General features: G+C 41.2%; 1 protein-coding gene across 21 annotated transcripts in view; it reads left to right on the forward strand.

Annotated features, from left to right (window-relative positions):
- Trpm3 (transient receptor potential cation channel subfamily M member 3) overlaps window positions 1-20,402 on the forward strand; it is a 789,469-nt gene that overhangs the window by 370,476 nt on the left and 398,591 nt on the right. The gene's annotated exons all lie outside the window — the stretch shown is intronic.

Raw genomic sequence — 20,402 nt, forward strand, 5'->3', positions numbered from 1 at the left:
CTCCTCTGCCCCCTAACCATGGACAACTTACAAAGCTCTTCTCCAGTTCTAAAATATTTCTTTTCAAAATGTTAAATATAAATGAAGTAGTACAGATCACAACTTTTTGGATTAGCTTTTGTACTCAGCGATATTCCTTGGAAGTAATTCCAGGGAAGACTTCAAAATTGTTACAAGTGTCAAAAAATCCATTACTTTTTATTGTTGACTAGTATTCCATAGTTGGCTCAACAATCTGCACAGTAAAGAATGCTGTGGGGCTAGAGAGATGGCTCAGTGGTTAATAGCACTGGCTGCTCTTCCAAAGGTCCTGAGTTCAATTCCCAACAACCACATAGTGGCTCACAACCATCTGTAATGAGGTCTGGTGCCCTCTTTTGGTCTGCAGGCATACACACAGACAGAATATTGTATACATAATAAATAAATATTTGTTTTATGTGTTTATTTTATGTGATGAGTTTTTGCCTGTTTGTGTCTGTGTACCACATGTATACCTGGGGCTTATGGAAGCCAGAGAGGATGTCAGATCCTCTGGAACTGGAGTTACAAATGGTTGTGAGTCGCCATGTAACTTCTGGGAATGGAACCTGGGTCCTCTGCAGAGGCAATAAGTACTCTTAAACACTGAGCCATCTCTCCAGCCCTAACCCTCATATATTTTTGTAAATAATTGCTCACTTGGTTAAATATTATTTTACATTTGTTCTCTGTCCTTTTCTTTCTCTTCTTTTGTTGTTGTTCTTGATGTTTTTACAAAACAGGGACTTAGTCTCTATCTGACCTAGAACTCAATATGTAGCCAGGGTAACAACAAACTCAGGGCAACCATCCTGCCTCAGTCTTTCAAGTGCTAGGATTATCTGTCGCCCTGTTTGGCTAGTGTATTGTATCTGAGAAGTTGGTTTTTCTCCCCTTCCTTCCGTTCTCTTATAAGCAGTTTAACTAAGGAGATGAAATAACCTAGGAAAGCAAAAAGAGGGATGGGAAAGTCGCACAGCCTCATATGCAGAGCAAATGTGAAATTAGGGGTGAGAGCATATGACACAATATAGCACAGCGGGCTCACTGTCTGGCCAGGAAGCTGCATGTGAGCCTTATCATTATAACTTGTATTTTATCATTATAAACACAAGGACAAAAATCAAATGTACACGTGGTGAGTCAGTAGAGAAATGGGAGCGCTTGTACACTGGTGTGTAAACACAAGAAGGTGCAGCCGATCTGGAGACATTATGGAAAGTTTTTGAAAATGAAAATTTTTATAGAGATTATATAAAATATATAATATAATTTACATATAATATATAGTGTGCATAATACATCCCACTAATCCTACTTTTTACTTACTCAAAAGAGGTGAGAAGAGTGATTTGCACACTTTTGTCCATAGCTACGTTATTCACAATAGCCCCAAATGGCAGCAACCCAAACGTCCCTGTCCAGCAGAGTGAACATGAGAAGTGTATGCATACACAAAGGGATATTGTGTTGTCTTAAAAAGAGCAGGAATTCCAACACATGCTGCAACATGTACTGAGTGAACTAAGCAGACAGAGGCAGACAGATGTTGCATGGTTCCACTGATATAGGGTATTTACTGTAATTAAATTCACAGACCCTAAAAGTAGAATGGTGGTTGTCAAGCCCTGACAGTGAAGACAGTAGCAGGAACATTTGAGACTTATGAAGACTGTTCGAGAGGTGAATATTGATGATGGCTGTACAGCAGTGACTTAAAATCACTCATTTGTACCTTTGAAGATAGGTGTGTGTCGCCAAGCATACACATGTACACACAGACTTTTACTGAGATATGTAATGTGCTCACGGGTGGTAACGGCCTCAGCAACTCTCCGTCTTCCTCTTGATTAACTCTTGTCAGGCTAAAGGAAACACTGTCTAAGAAACCGTCTATGCTCTCTATGCAATGTGAATATTCTTTTGAAACAAAAATCTGTTCACAGCCTTTCAAGAATGAAATTAAATGTGTCTGGCTCATTGATCCTCTTTATGCTTAGTATATTTTTACAAGAAAAGCTTTGGATTAGCAATTGAAAATACAAAACAAGAGTGAGAGGCTTTAATGGTGAAGTTCAACGTTTCGTGCTGAGGATGTCACTCTTTAAATTGCACCAAACCCAGATACTTCTTTTCCGAGTTTCCGTCGCAGTTAACAACTATAATTCAAACGTTCACACTGCCCCGTGTGTATAGAACAACTCAAAGCAAAGGCTGATTTCCAGTTGGTGTGAGCCCTTTTCTGACCCCAGTTTCCGTGACTCGGAATGTCTACAATGATCTCAATCCCTGGCTAGGTTGATGACTATACTGGTGCTTTATTGTCTAAGACTCCCTATAGCTGGGAGAGGTAGGGCAGGCTCTCCTGACTGCCTGGCAAAGCTGAAAGAAAAGCCTCAGTTCCTGGGGTTCCGTGAGCAGTTGTCAGAACAACCACACTAGAGCACTTACTGAAGGAGGGCTAGACTGTGTGCCTAGTCAGTCTGCCTCAGTCTAACAGCATTTCAGACAGCACTCCACCCATAGAGCCCCTGGGAAGGAGAATTAGCCGTAGAACAGTTTGGTTGTTGTTGTTGTCTTTTTTAAACACAAAAAAGTAAGAAAAAACTAGGAAAGAAACAGAGTGAGAAGGAGTCATTTAGAGGAGTCTTGTATTAGTTCTGTGTTTTCAGTCAGTTGTCAAGCCAAAGTTTTCCTAATAAAATGGGCTGAGCAAAAAGCACTCAGTGGACCAGAGTGGTTTAACTTAAACCATTCATTATTTTCGGCAGGTTTTTGTTATGAAAAGGGAGAGGGAAAACATAATAATCATAACAAATAACACCAGTCTATATAACACAGTGGGATGGGATTGAGGCAAAGCTTGTCTCAAATACATACAAATAAGCATAAGCGGATTAAGCTAAATTTACAAGAAATTGAACGATTTTAAAATCAGATCATGATGTAAAACCCACAACAATGCTGTGTATGTAAAATACACTTAACATTGAGCTCTGAAAGCTAAAATTTAAGAAATGGAAGCAGGAACGATGGTGTCTGTAACCTTCTGCTCTCTGGGGCAGGGTAGGATTTCAGGCTTAAGCCTGGAGTATCTTTTTAAAAAAGACCCTGTGTTTACTTCCCTCAAGCTGATTAATTTTAAGTTTTAGGAAGTTGGAATCAGCATACTGTTATTAACGTAAAATTCAGATCCCAAGGAAATCCCTAAAGGGGCGGGGTGGGGGGGGGACCGAAGCCAAATGAAAGAAGGAAGAACCACAAAAACAGACATCCATGTAGTCCAAATCAGAACAGTAGAATAAAAAATAAGAGAAAAAATGCTTGTTCTTTAAAAAAACAACTCATCACGTATGAAAAACAATTCAAAAGATAATTGAAAGGAGATAGTGTGTGGATACATGGAAAAGTTATAAATCCATAGAGTAAAAATGACAGCAGGGAAATGTCACAAAACAAAGGAAACTGAAAAATCATTCAGGGTCCTTTGTCCTACTCTGTGCAAATAAATTGGAAAATCTAACTGAAATAAGCAATTTCCTACAAAAAGACAATTTAGGAAATTCGGCCTTAAGAGAAAAAAAAGCTTAAACAGATCAATTTGCATAAAATGTGTTTAGTTATCAAAGCATGAAGTAAATTCTACTGAAACTTCCACGGCTTTTCCAAATACATTTGTTTCATAACCGCCAAAATAAAACAAACAAACAAACAAACTTCCAAAATATCATCCTCCTGAAGCAAATATGAAATGAACCTAACTGTACAAAGATGCCCCAGAAAGGAAGTGGTAGCCTGGTCTCACGTGGGAAAGACATGTAAAGGTCATAGATAAAATGCAGTAAACCTTAAGAAACATTTTATGACAAAGAAAAAACCCATTTTAAAATTTCAAGGATGGTGTGATATTAAATCACTAGTAAATTTGCCATAGCAAATTATCTAAGGAAAAAAATCATATTATCTCCATAGGGGGAAAAAGCATTTAATAAAATTAGACACTGAGACCTGGTTTAACACATAATAGGAATTAGTGAATGCTTTCTCAACATGGATCTTCCCTTCTCTAACTCAGGGGAAGAGGAAGAGAAAGGGGAAGATGAACAGAGAAGGAGTGGGGGAAACAAGAAGACCAAAGACTTTGTCACTCTCCTACATTGTCAGTGGGAAATGCCATGAAAGGCAATTATCAGTGTCTAAGAAAAATTCTAGGAAATTACCCTGAAAATACATCTTAACAAGTGCAAAATATCATGGACACCAAATCACTTATTGTGAGCCACGGGTGTTAGCATGCAGCTCTAATCCCAGAACACTGGAGGCAAAGGCACGCAGATGGAGCGTGCTCTACATACCAATTTCCAGGCCAACAACCAGGGCTACACAGTCACACACACACACACACACACACACAATTTTTACCATTATTCAATAAAATTCTGGTAGCAGCCCAGTGTCTATCCAAGAAGAATGACTACATAAACTTCACACAGTTAAGGAACAAATAAGAAAGATATGCAAAGAAAGAAAAACACACCCTTGACCTGCGGTGGAGTGGTCCTCATGACATCCTGTTAAGTGGGGGAATGATAGTTCAGGGAATTCAAAATGTTTAAACTAAGTCAGCAACAACCAAACAAGTCAGACTGAAAAGCTAAAGAACAGAGTTGATGGGCCAGATAGCTCAAAAGTTGCCAGGCAGTGCAGATGAGCAAGGCAGATCAAACACATCGGGTTCATCTAAAGAGACTGCGCCAATCACAAACCAAAGGCACTACCATATTTGACTGTGTGCTGGATCAAACAATGACAAGAATGATTAAAGACTTTTTTTTTTTGGGAAAGCTTGACTATTGGCTGACATCATGTTTTTTTCATATGAGGTTAATGATGTGGATGTATAGGAAAATGCTATGGTTTTAAGAGGTCCATGTCCAAATGTCTGGAAGTAAAGTACTATGGTATCTAAAGCTAATACTCAAACAGTTGAGGAGGGTACGGGGCAGCTGTAGGCAGGGGATGGAGCAGAAGGCGCTCGTGTGCTCACTGTGGCCTTCAGTCAGTTATATTGTAGATTTTATTTTATTCAAACAAAACATCGGGAGACAAAGGGAATGTCTAGGGAGGATGTAGTTCCTATTCCTCAGGACTGGGACTCACATTTTAATAATGAATTTTGTAAGCATCTCATTAGTCATCATAAGTGAATAAACATATATTACCCATCTGTTATACTATGTTTGACAAGAAGACCGAAGAACCTAGTTCCGTTTCTAGAAAATAGACCCACAGCAGAAGAAGAAAGGGTTATAGGAAAACATGACCAGTGTTCTGGATGAAGTTTAGTACTGTCAGTGTGGAATAGTTGTGTGGTATATTCAAAAAGCTACTCTTTTCTCTTGAGAGCTCTCATTACAAAGAAACACCACTCTTGTTAGGTGGATTTCTAGAGACTGCCATTTCATTTCAAGGGCCAAGCCCGAAGACCAAGGTTTCCAAGTTCAGTCAAGAGAAGTGTATCTCTGGATGATGTTTCTGCACTGAGCACACAGCAGGGCCTAGTTCATGGAATCATGCAATTCTTCAGTGCGGAAGTGAGGTCAAGGGAAAAAACACCTGTGAGTGAATTAGCACACTAGGTGCAGGTAGTTAATGAAGGAACATTACAAAGATGTGTAAGGACGTAAGCAAGACACAAGAAGAGGACGCGGTGCATTTGAGGACTGGAAGGAGGGCAGTGTTGCTGAAGGATAGAAAGCTCAGAATGACGCACAGCAAGAAGCAAGATCAGAGACAAAGTCTGCACTCTTTGGATCCCAGAGTGCTCCTTGTAGAACCTCCCTTTATATTAGCTTGTTAACCACAAGGGGGCACCCAAGACCCAGTACCTGTCTGCTGCTGCACCTGCCCCACTAGGGTCTCTGTTCCTTAGATTTATTTTAAAAAAATAATAGTAATAAAAATAAACAAAAAAACGGCATCACCCTGTTTATTCACATACACCTCTCTCTGCCACCTAAGCAACAGAAACTAAAGTTCAAGTTACGATGGCCACACACCCAATGTAACATATGTTTCACGTTCCCTCCTTTGCCGTCTGGACACAAGAAGTCCACCGTCAGCACCATCATCCTTCAGTTAGAAAGCTTTTTCTTTGGCTTCACCTTCAGAATTGTTCTTTAAGCCTAAGCTGTTTCTAAGGCCGGCTGAATAAAGTGTTTTGTTTTGACAATGACTGTGTTGACCCTGGCCACCATCCTTTAGGTTATGTGTGGCTCCAAGACTTTTAGAAGTAAACACAGGAACCGGATGTGATGATGCAGGCAGAGGCAGGTGGGTTGTATGTTTGAGGACAGGTTGGATTATACAGCAAGGCTCTGTTTGTAAACAAGTACATGAACAAACAAACAAATAGTTTATCTCAGTATGCATGAGCAGAATGCATTATTTTTTTTTTTTTTTTGAGATAGACTTTCACAATTTTGTATTCTAAATCACGAGCCTTCTGCCTCAGCATCTCCAGTGCTGGGGCAGCATGCGCCACTTCAGCCAATCTCACTAATGCTTCTTTGATACCCTTGAGCAGAAAGAAAAGACGTGTAAGAACCCAGGAGGAAACACACTGGTGTGCTCAACCCAGGAGGAAACACACTGGTGTGCTCCTTTCTTTACCACTCTCTCTGTTAATTATCCAGCTTTCCTAAACTCAATCAGAAGGAACATGGTTACAGTCCAGATATGGGGCTTGCTTCTGAGCAGATCCTTGGATTCCCAACCCACATCTCCTAGTCCAGCCTGGACTCTGATTCCCCAGACTAGAGAGTTATAAAACTGGCTTCGGGTTCTAAAAGTTTCAGTCACCCTTCCACGAAACCCCATTCAAGCCTCTTCCACGCCAAGAGGACACCTGTTACAGTGTAAAGCAATTTGGTAGAACGGAGGAAATCTAGCCCTGTGTATTCTAAAATTACCCCTTTTTATTCTGACTTTCTGGAAGTCTTTGCAATAAGGAAAGGCATTAAGCATTGTCTAGCTGCCATTGTGTTTACAGAAGCTAATGCATCAGACTCTCTGTCCTTTCTATACACCTGGCAAGAATGTCAGGCTGGAAGAAAGAGCCACTTACCTTGATTCTAAGAATATACATATTCTGTGAACACTAATGCAAAATAGCAGAACTACCACTTCTCAGCGTGAGAGGACCCTGTCCACTAAAAAGCATACACATGTTTTGTTATTGGCTTGCTGCTACCTCCGCAAAGCACTTAAGCTTCTTATTTAAGGAATTCGAAGGCAGGAGCCCCTTTGTGTTGGCAGGTATTGTTATTTAAGTGGAAAACTCTGTTTAATTGACTGCAAAGGTAATTAGACTAGGTACATTTGAGTGTTAACAGCCCAAGGAAAGGCAAATAAATTAAAAGAAAAATCTGAAATTGTCTAGATCCCAATGAGCAAAAAAAAAAAAAAAAAAAAAAAAAATCATTTTGCTGTGTGTATAAACTTTAAAACCTATTTCTCACTTGAAACCACACGCTAGGAGATTACTTTTGTACCTGGGAATGGATCTGAAGCCAACATTGGCATTTTCTGTCTAAAGCCAAGCAGTCCTTCAAAATGGCCAAGGGAAAAAACAACGACTAACACGAGGTGGAATTCAACACTTCAGCCGGAATATTCAGCTAAATCAAATCTCCAGGCTCCGAATTAATAAACTCATTCCGTTTGACTTGATTTTAGGGTCGCATTGAGCCAAAACCAACTTTCGGTCTTGGATTCAGTACTTTGAACTGAACAGTGGACTGTTTACTTGTTCCCAGTGAGAATACATTATGCTGAGTGATCGCTTCCTGTTTGTCCTGGAGGGGCTTCCCTGGCCTGAAAGAAATCACAATTTGGGTCAACCCTCGCTGCAGGGGCCGTCCCTGACAGCTTTCTTGGGATTAATGAGATCTGAAACACCAGGCTTTCAGGATATGAAGAAAGCTTGGCCTGGCCCCTGCCTCTGTGGAGGGGTCTGACTTTGAAAACGGTCTGCGTGCTGCCGTTTCCCCCCTCCCCGAACTCACTCCCGCTGAGGTTTCCTATAAGAGGTCCACGTGCTGCTGAGAGTCCAGGCAAGGCATCCATGTGGGTATATTAGATCGTCTGTGGGAGGACTGCCCAGAAGCTGTTGCACCTTCTTTTGGGATGACAATGGAAGGTGCCGAAGGGTAAAAATAGCCCTGGATCAACACATGAGTCAATTGCTGTATTTATCCATTCTCCTGTTAGGGAACAAAACCCTTGAAATGCCATCATGCCGAAAATAACGGGCCATTAAAGCATACTGAACCCATGATACGACTCGTGGCAGCCAAGTGTTCTCAAGAAGCCTCTTTATGGGAGTGCTAATTACACCGGGGTTTCCAGTCTTTAACTTCCCCTCCAGTTACCTACTGAACTCTTTACTCTTTTTGCGTTTGAGAAGCAAAGATTCTCCCAGGGCAATACTACTACTGCCTGTCATTTCTGATCAGTTTCAGAAGAAAGAATGCGCACCCTGGCCTACTAAAGTCTTAGGATGCTAAACTCGGGAATAAGCTATTGTCTGGAAAATTTGGAAAGAGAAACTTGGTGTCCACCGACAACTCAACAACTTGGAACACTTTATTCAAGGGACAGCACACCTGCAATCTACTTCAGGCGTGATGAACAGCCAATTACTAGGTCTCCGCCTTCGTAATCCTTGCTTGCTAGTGAGGCTCTGCTTGGGCGGGCCGATTCCCTTCCTCATCTTTCCTGAGTGTGAGTTAAAATGAAAGGAAAATGGAAGATTCATCTTTGTAGTGAGACTGAGCAGAACCAGAAGCATTAGGAAGGTGACTGCCACAAACCAAGAGCTTTGCTAGACGGAGCCTGGTAAATTTGTTTGCTTGCCATTCTCTTTCTACAGAAGGCTGTGATAATAATCAACAGCAAGTACAGAAATGCTGAGCATACCAAGTAGACGTGCAGGGGAGTCTAGGAAGAAAAGAAAAGCATTGTCAAATAAAGGTAAAGCAGTCAGTTCTAGAACTTCTACGCTACAATAACGAAAATGTGTGTTTTGGAGTGCTAGGCTCTTATGTCCAATGATAAGGAATGTATCTATGTAGGCAAGCAAACAGTCAGAGGAAAGAAAGGAAAGGTCAGAGCTGAGAACTTTTAGGGCAGCGAGGCGGTCCTGCACGGTACGCTGGAGTGGTGGTTCCACATTTCTACACAAGCCATGTGAAATGCAAATGCCGAGAGCAAGCCCTGTGGACTTGCTTGAGGACAGTGAATGATTCGAGAGGCATAAGAAGTCACAAGTGCTCACTGGAGTGGGAGAGGCTATGTGTGTCTAGGGGCAGGGTACATGTAGAAAATCTCTGCACCTTTTCAGTGCTGCATGAATCTAGAATGGCTCTGAAAACAGCAGCATTAAACAACAGCGAAAGTAATACAAATAACATAAAAGAGAGCATGTCAGGTACGGAAAAAGCTAAAACATACCATCAGAGCAAAGTATGTAGAGTTTGCAGCCGGTCTACAGAGTGAGCTCCAGGAGAACCGGGCCTACACAGAGAAACTCGGTCTTGAAAAACCAAAAGAAAAAAATGAAAGAAAGAAAAGAAAAGAAAAAAGAAAAGAAAGAAAAGAAAAGAAAATGGAATTGTTTTATAACCCAAGAACAATAGGAACAGTCTTGAAGACTTATGACAAAGGTATTTTGTGCTACTCTGTGGGCTGGAGATAGAGACATGCTATTGTAAATCTTGGTGGTCTTGTTATGTTCCCCCCAAGAGATGAAAAATGGTGAAATGTCTCATAGGAACCCACTGAGAGTCTAGCAAATTAACTACAGTGTGAGCTGTGAAGATCTCTGGCTTTAGACATTGGTTAGGAGCTCTGCTAAGCCTGTCTCTGTTTTTATGCGGAAGGACAAAAGGCTTGTGAATTCTTCTCCAAGACACTAGGTTCCCTCAGACTTTGAAAAGGTCCCAGGAAAGAATGTGAAAGAGGTCAGATTTTGAAAACATAGGAGGAAACCAAAGAAAGTCTTAAGATTGCTTAAGGGTATAATATAAATGTACCACAGGCTACAAACGAGAAATAAAAGGAACCATCGCTGAAGTCGGGAGTAAATGTAGAGCTCTTTCATTGGAAAGGCGTGTTGTCTATCGGTCCTCCAAAGATACCAGCACCAAACCATTTCCACCATACCAAACCATGGCCCACAGCACATTAAAGTTAATATGCTGAGTTTTGCCAGCCAGAGAAGCCCTCATACTACCCACAGAAGCCCCCACACTGCCCACAGAAGCCCCCACACTACCCACAGAAGCCCCCATACTACCCACAGAAGAAGCCCCCATACTACCCACAGAAGAAGCCCCCACACTACCCATAGAAGAAGCCCCCATACTTTAAAGCACAGAAGAAGTCCCATGGCACATTCGTCTTCTACCCCCTCTGCATCTGGCTGGCAACTCTAGACTCTGACCTTCTTCCCCCCAGCATTCTCCTAGTCTGGATCTTCTGCCTAACCTTATTCTGTTCAGCTATTGGCCAGCCAACTTCTTTATTAAATCAATCTCAGCAACATATATTCACACAGTGCAAAAGAATATTCCATAGTGCAAACCTTCTTAAAACTCAGAAACCCTTTCATCTACCTCTAAGAACCAAAGAGCATCAGAAGAAACATTAATCCATGTTGCCAGTAACTTTAAAAAATCCTAGATAGTAAATGTTAAAGCTCTGGGAACCATTAAACTATATTGTTAACAGCTCAGCAGAATACAAGGTGAGTGGGATCTACTGTAGCCGGGCGGTGGTGGTGCACGCCTTTAATCCCAGCACTCGGGAGGCAGAGGCAGGCGGATCTCTGTGAGTTCGAGACCAGCCTGGTCTACAAGAGCTAGTTCCAGGACAGGCTCCAAAGCCACAGAGAAACCCTGTCTCGAAAAACAAAAAACAAACAAACAAAAAAAAAAGTAACAGGGCAGGAGAGGTGGCTCAGTTGTTAAGAGTACTGGCTGCTCTTCTAGAAGACCCAGATTCAGTTGCCAGTATCCTCGTTGTGGCTCAAAACCATCTGTAACTCTATCCCAGGCAATTTGATGCGCTGTTCTGACCTCCGTTGGCATTTAGGCACATACATGATACACATACGTGCATGTAAAGTAAATGTAAAAGAATATTTAAAAAGTGAAAAAGGGACTGTAGAGATGGCTCAGTGATGAAGAGCACTTGCTGCTCTTGCAGAGGGCATAGGTTTAAGTTCCAGTACCCAAATGATGGCTAGCAACCATCTGTAGCTCCAGTTCATCCAAGGATTCAACACCTCTCTTCTGACCTCCAAAGGCACAAGGCATAGACAGGGTACACAGACATAAAATGATGATGATGATGATGATGATGATGATTTTTTAAAAATGAAAAGAAAATCAAATAAACTATTAAAATAGAAAATATTCTGTGAGCTGATCCAAAAATGAGCATTTGTAGAGACTTAGCATTATGTTTCAGCCAGTGATTACCTATTGGTCTATTAATCTAAGTGCCACATCCACGGATGTGAATGTAAGCAGGGACCATATATACAGCATCCTAATCTGTTTGATTTCTCAGAAGTCAACAACTGCACCTAAGCATCTTGTTCATTTGATTTGACTTTGGATCTTTTTGAGCCTCGGACGTGGATAGAGCAGGCCTTTCGGTGTCATTAAAAGACAATTGGAGCACTTTATCAGCTAACTTGGGACTTCCAATTGCAAAACTGGGCCCATGTATTATATCATCTAAGTCCTGGCCTTCAAGTAGACTGAGCAAGATGACTTAATGACTGTAGATCAAAGTTCTGCCTCTTAAAATAATGCGCAGAATTCTAGTTCTGCAGAAATGAGGGAGAAACTCATCAGCCACTCACAAATCACAAGGGCCCGGAAAGGTTTAGAAGGGCCTTTGATTAATTCCACAGTGCTGCGCCTTCAGTAGGCGAAGCTCTAGATTCTGTGATGGGAGAAGTAGAGAAGAAGCAGTAATTGCCTGTAAGCAGTTCTCCAACCACTGGGGAAAACAAGCCTCAGCCGGTTTGAAAAAACTGCATTTGCATTACAGTAAAATAACACATAGAGCTAATGGATCCAGAAAATTACAGAGAGAAAAGTGACCAGAAATGGTAGCAATTAAGGACTGAAGTTAGGTTGTCAATATATGATAGCCAAGTGAACTTGAGCCAACAGTTACGTGACTATGCATGCTTGGGCATCTGTCTGTGTAGAGAAGACCACTGTTAGGTTTTGCAGGGCTTTATTTTTTGAGCAGTTTTTAAGATCCTGGCATGCTAGGCCCATTCATCATCTTTCCCACACATCTGGAAAGAGGCTAGGCACCTCTGACGTAGCTAATTAAAACAAATGGCTGTGTTGGTGGCATTGTAAAGAGCCAGGCAAGCAACATCTCACTCTTCGTTAGACTCTGTCACAACCTAATGAAGAAAAAAGGTCAAAATATCCTACCAGATAGGTTTTGTAATTGTTACAATGTCACAGGATGTGCAAGGGTGACAAATGGAAAAACAAGAGAGAAAAGAATCTGCCCAGCTTTGCACCCCAAAGACTCCAAGTCAGCACACCACAGTAATCCTTGCACAACTATGCACATTCCGACACATTTACAAGAGCCACCTCATTAAATCAGCCTGGGTGTTTATCAACAGGAAAATGGATTTATAAAACAGCAGTGCATAGTCACAATGGAATTTTATTCACCCACAAAGAATGAACATATGCCATTTTTAGGAAAACAGATACAACCAGAGATATCATCATAAGTGAAATAAGTCAGACACCAGTCAGATAAATAATGCATGTTTTCTCATATCTGTGGATCCTATTCTTTATGTAAATGCATAGAATCAAACATGCATATAGGGCATGAAGGTAGAAGGAAGGTGTCTATGCAGATTAATTAGAATGATGAAAAGGGAGAGAAAAAGGAGAATGATAGTGAATTTGGCCAAGTACCTGATAGATTTATATAAAAATGTCTCTTGACGCCTATCACTATTACATTAAGTCTTACATTACATTAAGTAGACAATTACATTAAGTATCACTATTACATGGTATCTTTCAGTTTGGAGTCCAAGTTGATAAGAGTTTTATAGATGTATTCATCATGTAACATGCACACTTTTAGGAGAGGCATGAGCTAAAAGCAGAGAACAAGCCATCCCTCTTCCACTTCTCGTCTGGCCTAGAGAAAACTTAAACTGCTGATTTTAATGTTTCTAAATAAGTGCACCTGGTGAGGACAGTCCAGAAAGTTAGGGCCTCTAGCCTTAGGAAATGCTGACGTTAACCAAAAGAGCACCTATGTGTTGTAAACTATAGAGGCTCCCGGGCTAATTATCAACTATGTATAAAGCAGGAAAATGATAGGAAAAGAAAGAGGGAGGAAGGGAGGAGGGAAGAAAAAGGAAAAAAAAGGAGGAGAGAGAGAGGGGTAGGAAGAGAGAGAGGAGAATGTGTGTTATTTAAACCTGTTTACTCTGATTTCTGCAAAGTGCCCTTGTGCTTTGGTGATTGCACATCTGAAGTCTCCCCCATGGGCCCATGAATCACCTGTGCACACACTAAACAGAGATGGAGAGAAAGTACTCCAGGAAATGAGAGGCGGTTTAGAGATACTTTTTTCCTGGACCGGCTCCAGGTTTCCTATTGATCAGCTGGGATAAATAAATTGTCTACCATTTCTTTGTGTCTTCCATGCCAAGTGGCTGGAGGTTTATTATATAGGATGTGCAGAGAAAGCCAACTCAGCAGGGCGTTGGCTAATGTACATGTTTAACGGCAGGTTTCAGAGACCACAGCAATGCTTTAGCCCTGGATGCTGAGTAAGCTGGTGAAGTTTCCTGGGGGGACTAAGGTTGGCTGGAAGAGGAAAGGGGAAAATAACAGAGATAACACTTCCCTGGAGCCTGTACTGATTTGAAAGGGGAAATGTAGACACCTGTATTTGCCTGCCAGAGAGCAGAAGACAGCTGAGGAAGTAGGAGAGTGCTGTATTCAGCTTTTAGAAAGTCATTGAAATGTAAATTATTTGGAAAAATCTTTGGAGAAACATAGGTGTGAAGTAAGGAATAGAGCCCAGCTCAGGAAGTTCTCAAGCCAGGAGCCAATGCTTTTGTACACACCTGAGATTCATTGCCTAAGCTATGGCATAGCAACTGCTTTCTAACATTGAGAATGGTATTTCATGTTAAGAGCTGATATGTTTAGAGCATGTCTTCTGCATGAGGTAGCAAGTTCTATGCATTATAGGCTTAAGTCTTCCCTTGTTCAAGAGTTATAGAGTCAGTATTAGTCTCGGGATTTTAACTTGTGTCTGCTTGACTGTGTTGGCCTTCCAGTGTTCTTCCCTGTGGAACAACAGGTCTTATCTGTTTTGGGGTTTTTTGCGTGAACCACGTGGCAGTTAATAGCTCTCGGTTTTCTCTCTTCCTGCCTCTACTTGTATCTTTTCGCAAGTAACATACTCTCTATCAGTGTGTGCTGGCTCTCCAGAGACTGAGTCCTTGGAATTTGTTCATGTTGCCTGAAGCAGAGAATGAATTTCATCTGCAGGGGACAAACAGCCTATTTAGATGCTAGCCATACCCACCACTCCTCTGGAGTTCCTGCTCTGCCTGCCTGGGCTGGTCACAAATGGCCTCCACCCAATATCTTTGTAAGGCTGCAACTCTCAAATTCTTCCTTTATTGACAATTCCAAGCTTGCATAACCATTTGCATATCTAAAATGGAACTGTCAATTTTTCAACCTAAACTTGCCCATCCCAATATTATCTTGGCCAGTGGCATTTTACTTATTGAATATGTATTTCTATCTTTCTTGCAATCCCCAACAACTCCTTAGAAGATGTTGTGCATTTTGTCTATACTTTCTATAGATCCTAGCCATTACTATTTCAATGAGCACTATATAAAATTGTCATCAAGCTCATACCTGGACTCCTATAATTATTCAAACTGGGTCCCAGCCTTTATCCTACAGCCCAATATTGTGGTCCCTGTAAGCATCAGAACTGGCAGTGAAACCTTCCCTGTGCCGTGAAGAATGAAACTCAGGTCAGTAACACTTTAGCAGGTGCTGTGTCAAAACTTCCAGAGTCTGACTTCATGGTTTATTTTTCTTATACATTTAAGCACAGTAAAACTTTGGGGGAAAGTCTCCATGTGACAGTTATCACAACAAAGTTTCAGGGGTGGCTACATCGAGACTCCCTTGCAAAGTAGTAAAGCAAAGACATTTACAATAAGAATGAGTTCTATTGACTGACAAACAGAGCTCAGGGTAAGGGTCTGGGGAAAAAGGATTTGTATAAGCATCAGGTTAGATTCTATTGATGGAGGATGCCAAGTACATGGAACTTCTTTCATAATGAGTGTTATATTCACTGAGAGACAAAGCTCAAAATTAGGACCTAAACAATGCTCAGGATTTGGGGGAAATCAGGTGAAGGCTAGCTCCATAGAATAGCAAAAAGATCACCAGGGTTTTAGACAACATCCATTCCATCCTTCCTGGTGAACACGTGTCAGTCAATTTCTTCCCCTGAAGAAAAAAAGCCCAGATGTTTAACAATTCTGATTTTCTAATGCTTTCTGTAAACTATGCCTTCTATAGTTCAAATCACCAGTATGAGTTTTAGGAAATTTTGATAATATCAGGTTGTCCCATTTAAAAGCCCTCTGGTGGTATCCTACTACAACTGGATAAAAAAATAGTTCAGTTTTTTTCCCCTGAGGGTTTCCTCTGTGTAACAGCACTGGCTATCCTGGAATTCACTTTGTAGACCAGGCAAGCCTCGAAACCACAGAGATCTGCCATCTCTGCCTCCACTACCGCCTTGTTCCAAATTCTGTATATTAGTTGACTGAATCATGGCAGTCTGGCCCCAGTTTTCCTCTGGCTCCCTGCCCTACTGCAGCCACTTTGTCCTGCTCTCTAGGTACCTGTGCCTTCCCAGACTCACACATGTAGCAGATGACTTTCTTGGATATTTGTGTTTCTCATCCCTTTTCCTAACATCGCCTTCCTTCATTTCTCCCTATAGGAGGATATTTCTCAACCTTTAGGTCTCAGCTCTTTAAATGTCACCTCATCAATGAATATTCCCTAACCCACGATGGCTCTGTCCACAGGAGTCACGCCATTGGCACTTTCAGTGATAGGCTTTTGTTATTCAAACTATCTGTGTTTTCTTATTTGTTGTTAGTCAATTATTAGACATGTCTACCAGACCTGAACTCTCAATATGTTCACCCCGAACATGTCACTAGTGCAGCTACGTAAAGTAAATTGATGGAGGAGTGTCTATGTGTTACTTTCATTATTAATAAAGAAACTGCCTTGGCCCTTTAAGAGACAGAAAATTAGGTAGGCGGAGTAAACAGAACAGAATTCTGGGAAAGAGAAGGCAGACGCTTCAGGCAGTTGCCATATGCAGTAGCCATGCCTCTCCTCTCCAAGATGGATGCAGGTTAAGATTGCCAGACAGTGTTTAAAAAAATACAGTTTCCGTGTAATTATTTCGGGTAAAGCTAGCCGGGTGTTTCCCTGTCAGGCTAGTCCTATGTCAAGTGTTCCACACCCATATGTGACTTGTAGTGGCTGTATGGAACCAGATAAGCGCAGATAATGTTCAGCAGTATGAGAACTCCTAGGGAAAGTGCTGCCGTACACCTAATTCTAGAGCAAGGGCTCTGACTTGGGTGTGGGTACCACAGGTATCTCTAGCATCTCCAAAGCCTAACGGCTTCCTTCTCAGGAGGAAATAAGTATACGTAAAGACGATTTCAAAGGAGACTAACTCTTTAGAAATACAGTTGTCAAAATCAGAAAATAAGCCTGTAATATGGATTTGCTTCTTTACTAGCTCATTAAAAATTAGATCTAACAGCAAGTCTAATAACCATCCTAATCTGAGTTGGTGATAGGCACAAATGGCAGTTGAGGAGATTTGCTAACACTGTAATGAGACAGAGAAACATCTGCGGTTTTTGTTTGGCAGCAAGGACAAAGCTATGTTTATCTCCACTTGTGTTAAAAGGAAATGGTAAGTTTCAGTTTAAAAATTGGTAATAAATAAATATAAAATTTTCATCTATGCTTAAGGACCACAAAATTCCATCATGGATCTAGATTAAGAGCCTCTGTGGGAAGCATGCAAAAGGAACTTGAGGGTGGGAGAGATAGGAGGTACACACTGAGGAGCGGAAGAGAGAGAAAGCTGTTAGCTCTCACCATACTCAGGTAAGAGATGAAGAGCCTTGGATTAGACTCTTAATTTAAATTCGTGAAGTGTGTATTTATCTCAAAATAGACCCTATTAAGCAGCTGTTTGATTTAGCCTGGACCCTCCAAGAATCCTCTATAATGGGTACACATTCTACATTATTGAGGACGCATTGTGATTGGCAGAGCTTCAGGGTGTGCAAGCATCTGAAACACGGTATGTCAGCAGCCTGACAGTGGTACTGCTTGTTTTCAAAACCTATCTGGAACACCGTGATACAAAAGCTGAATCTGTTTTGCTAGAGAGAAAAAAATAACTTTTGTGTATTTTAACCATGTACACCTATGTGCAAATATAGTGGAAATTCATAGCGTCACTGAGAATAACACATAGCCCAGGACCAAGAGAGGTTTTCCTGCCCAGTTTCAACCCTAGCATTTGGAAATGGTGCTTGGGATCTAAGGGTGTGATATACAGGAACAGGGTTCCAGGGCATCACCTTCCAAGCCCGTTTATCTCATAAGATGAACTAAAATTTTCTGTCTTGTTACAATGTCCTAAACCGTGCTGTTTGCTTTACGGTGCCTCTGTGAATTTTCTAGGCTTCAGGCAGAAGTTTGAAAGCAGACTCTCATTTCTCATTTTTATTGCTAATAGCTGTGTTAAGAAAAGGGGGAATACTTTTCTTGTATTTGTGTGTTTGCCTCTCTGAGCAGACATAATTTGTTGTGATGGAAGGGCCCTTCATCTTCTGCTGAACAGTGTACTTTGCATGCATTGACTGGGAGAAATTGTGTCTCATCTCAGGGTAGTATAGGCAGTAAATACACAACCTGGAGACCACAGTTTCTGAGATGTGAATCCCTCCACTTAGTAGCTATGTGTTTGGGGTCAGTTATTTAAATAGTCTGTCACTCACTCTCTCACAAAAGGCACGAGGTCAGAAGTTATGGTACCTTTCTCAGAGAAAGACTCCTACAAGTAAGCAATTTAGGACACATAAAATGCCTACTCAGGACTGGACACATAAATGTTAACCCAAGTTAGTGTATCAACACGGAAAAACACGCAAGGCTTCCCACACAAAGAGAGACATCTATCAATAGTTACTTTAGGTTATATGCAGACTGTTGTGTTTTTATTAGATGTGACTTTCATGAAGCCTGGAGGCATGGTTTGTTTTCACGTGAAAGACGCTGGAAGGTAGAATCTGGTTGAATGTCCAAGTAACTAGTCAGAACAATCCCAGTTACACTAGATTTATCCTGAGGAGTATGTAAAGATTACTGTTCCAAGTCAAAATCAGAAAGGGCAGAGTAGCTATCCCTATTCCCAGAACTACATGGAAAAGCTAAGAGAAAGGAAAATCAGCAGCTACAATAAGGAAGAAAGCTCTTCACAGTTGCAGGCCTTCGGGGATTGCTGTTGACCAAGCTGAAGATTCATTCACTGTTACTTCTAGAATCTTAGCTAAGCCTGTGGCGAGTGGGTCTGGGTTGTTGCACTACAGGGCATTTATAACAAACCAAAAGAGATGGAGTGAGAGAGCTATGCATTTCTGCAGTCCTTGGTGATATGTTGAGGGAGTAGAAATGCTGTTTCTCCTTCCATTTGCCCCTTGGAAGATAAGAACTGTCACTTCTTATTTATGTTATAGATAGGAGCTTTGGTATTCTGTGAAAAATTAAGTGGGACTTAACTTTTTTCCAAATAATATTACCCTTTAAAACATAAAACATGCAATTTCATTACATACATAGCAGATATGGCTCATTAACATGGATCCGAGTATCATAAACTTAGGAATTTAGACATTTAAAACAAGGTCAACTAACTGCCTCGAAGTTTGTTAAGAAGGAAGGAAGTCTTTCATGATTGAGTTCTGTCTAGGCTATCTCAAAGCTATCAGAGGTAGAGCAACTGCATAGAAGGCATAAGGCCCTGGGTACAATCTATAATAAAGAAAAAAGAAATCAAATCAAGGAATGGGGTAGCTACTTCCTTTTCTAGAGGATCAAGTAAAGAATCAAGTTAGAGGTTCAAGTAGGAGAAGATTCAATTCAATTACTTTAGGTTGTTGCAAATTCAATTTTTTTAGGTTGTAGGGTTAAAGTATGATCTTCATTACTGTTCTATTGCTGTGAAGAGATATCATGACCAAAGAAATTCTTCCTTCCTTTCTTTTCTTCTCTCTCTCTCTCTCTCTCTCTCTCTCTCTCTCTCTCTCTCTCTCTCCCCCCTTTCCTTCTCTCTTTCTTTCTTATGTTTATTTATTAGCTTTTTGAGACAGGATCTCTCTCTATTAATGGCTGTCCTAGAGCTGGCCTCAAACTCACAGAGATTCGCCTGCATCTGCCTCTGCCTCTTAATTGCTGAAATTAAAGACAAGTGCCACCCTGCCTGGCAGATCAGGGTAACTCTTACAGAGGAAAGCATTTAATTGAGGGCTTTCTTACAGTTTTAGAGGGCTAGTCCACGATCACCCTGGTGGGCAGCAGGCAGAGAGAGATAGGACAAAGAGGCAGAGAAACAAGGAGACAGAGACTGGGCCTAACATGGACTTTTGAGACCTTAAAACTCACCCCACTCCCCAGTGACAAACCTCTTCCAACAAGGCCACACCTCTTAATTCTTCCCTAAATAGTCCATCAATTAGTGACTAAAACATTCAAATACAGAGGAGCCTATGGGAGGCTATTCTCATTCAAACTACCACAAGTACTAAGATCAGGGTCAAAAGGTCTCTCTGAGGCCATTTTTTGGTGACATCCAGAGGCAATTTACCAACAGATGATGGCTTCCTTCCATGCTTGCCAGAGTCCTTCTTATTTCCTCATATGCAACCAGCAAGAGAAGGGGTTCTCTTGATAAGCTCATCTCATCAAAGTGATCCATTAGATTCATGTTTGTATCCAATGAACAACTATGAGACTTCGTAAACAAAATTCCTTCTCAGGCAGAGCTGCCTATGTTTGTGTTTAGTAGATTATCACATGACTTTGGGAACTGCCTACCAAAATATTCATGTACAAGGCACATAATGAACACTCACTCCATTAATAGGTTAAGGAAAA

The sequence above is a fragment of the Arvicola amphibius genome, chromosome 1 (assembly GCF_903992535.2).
Source record: "Arvicola amphibius chromosome 1, mArvAmp1.2, whole genome shotgun sequence".
Lineage (NCBI taxonomy): Eukaryota > Metazoa > Chordata > Mammalia > Rodentia > Cricetidae > Arvicola > Arvicola amphibius.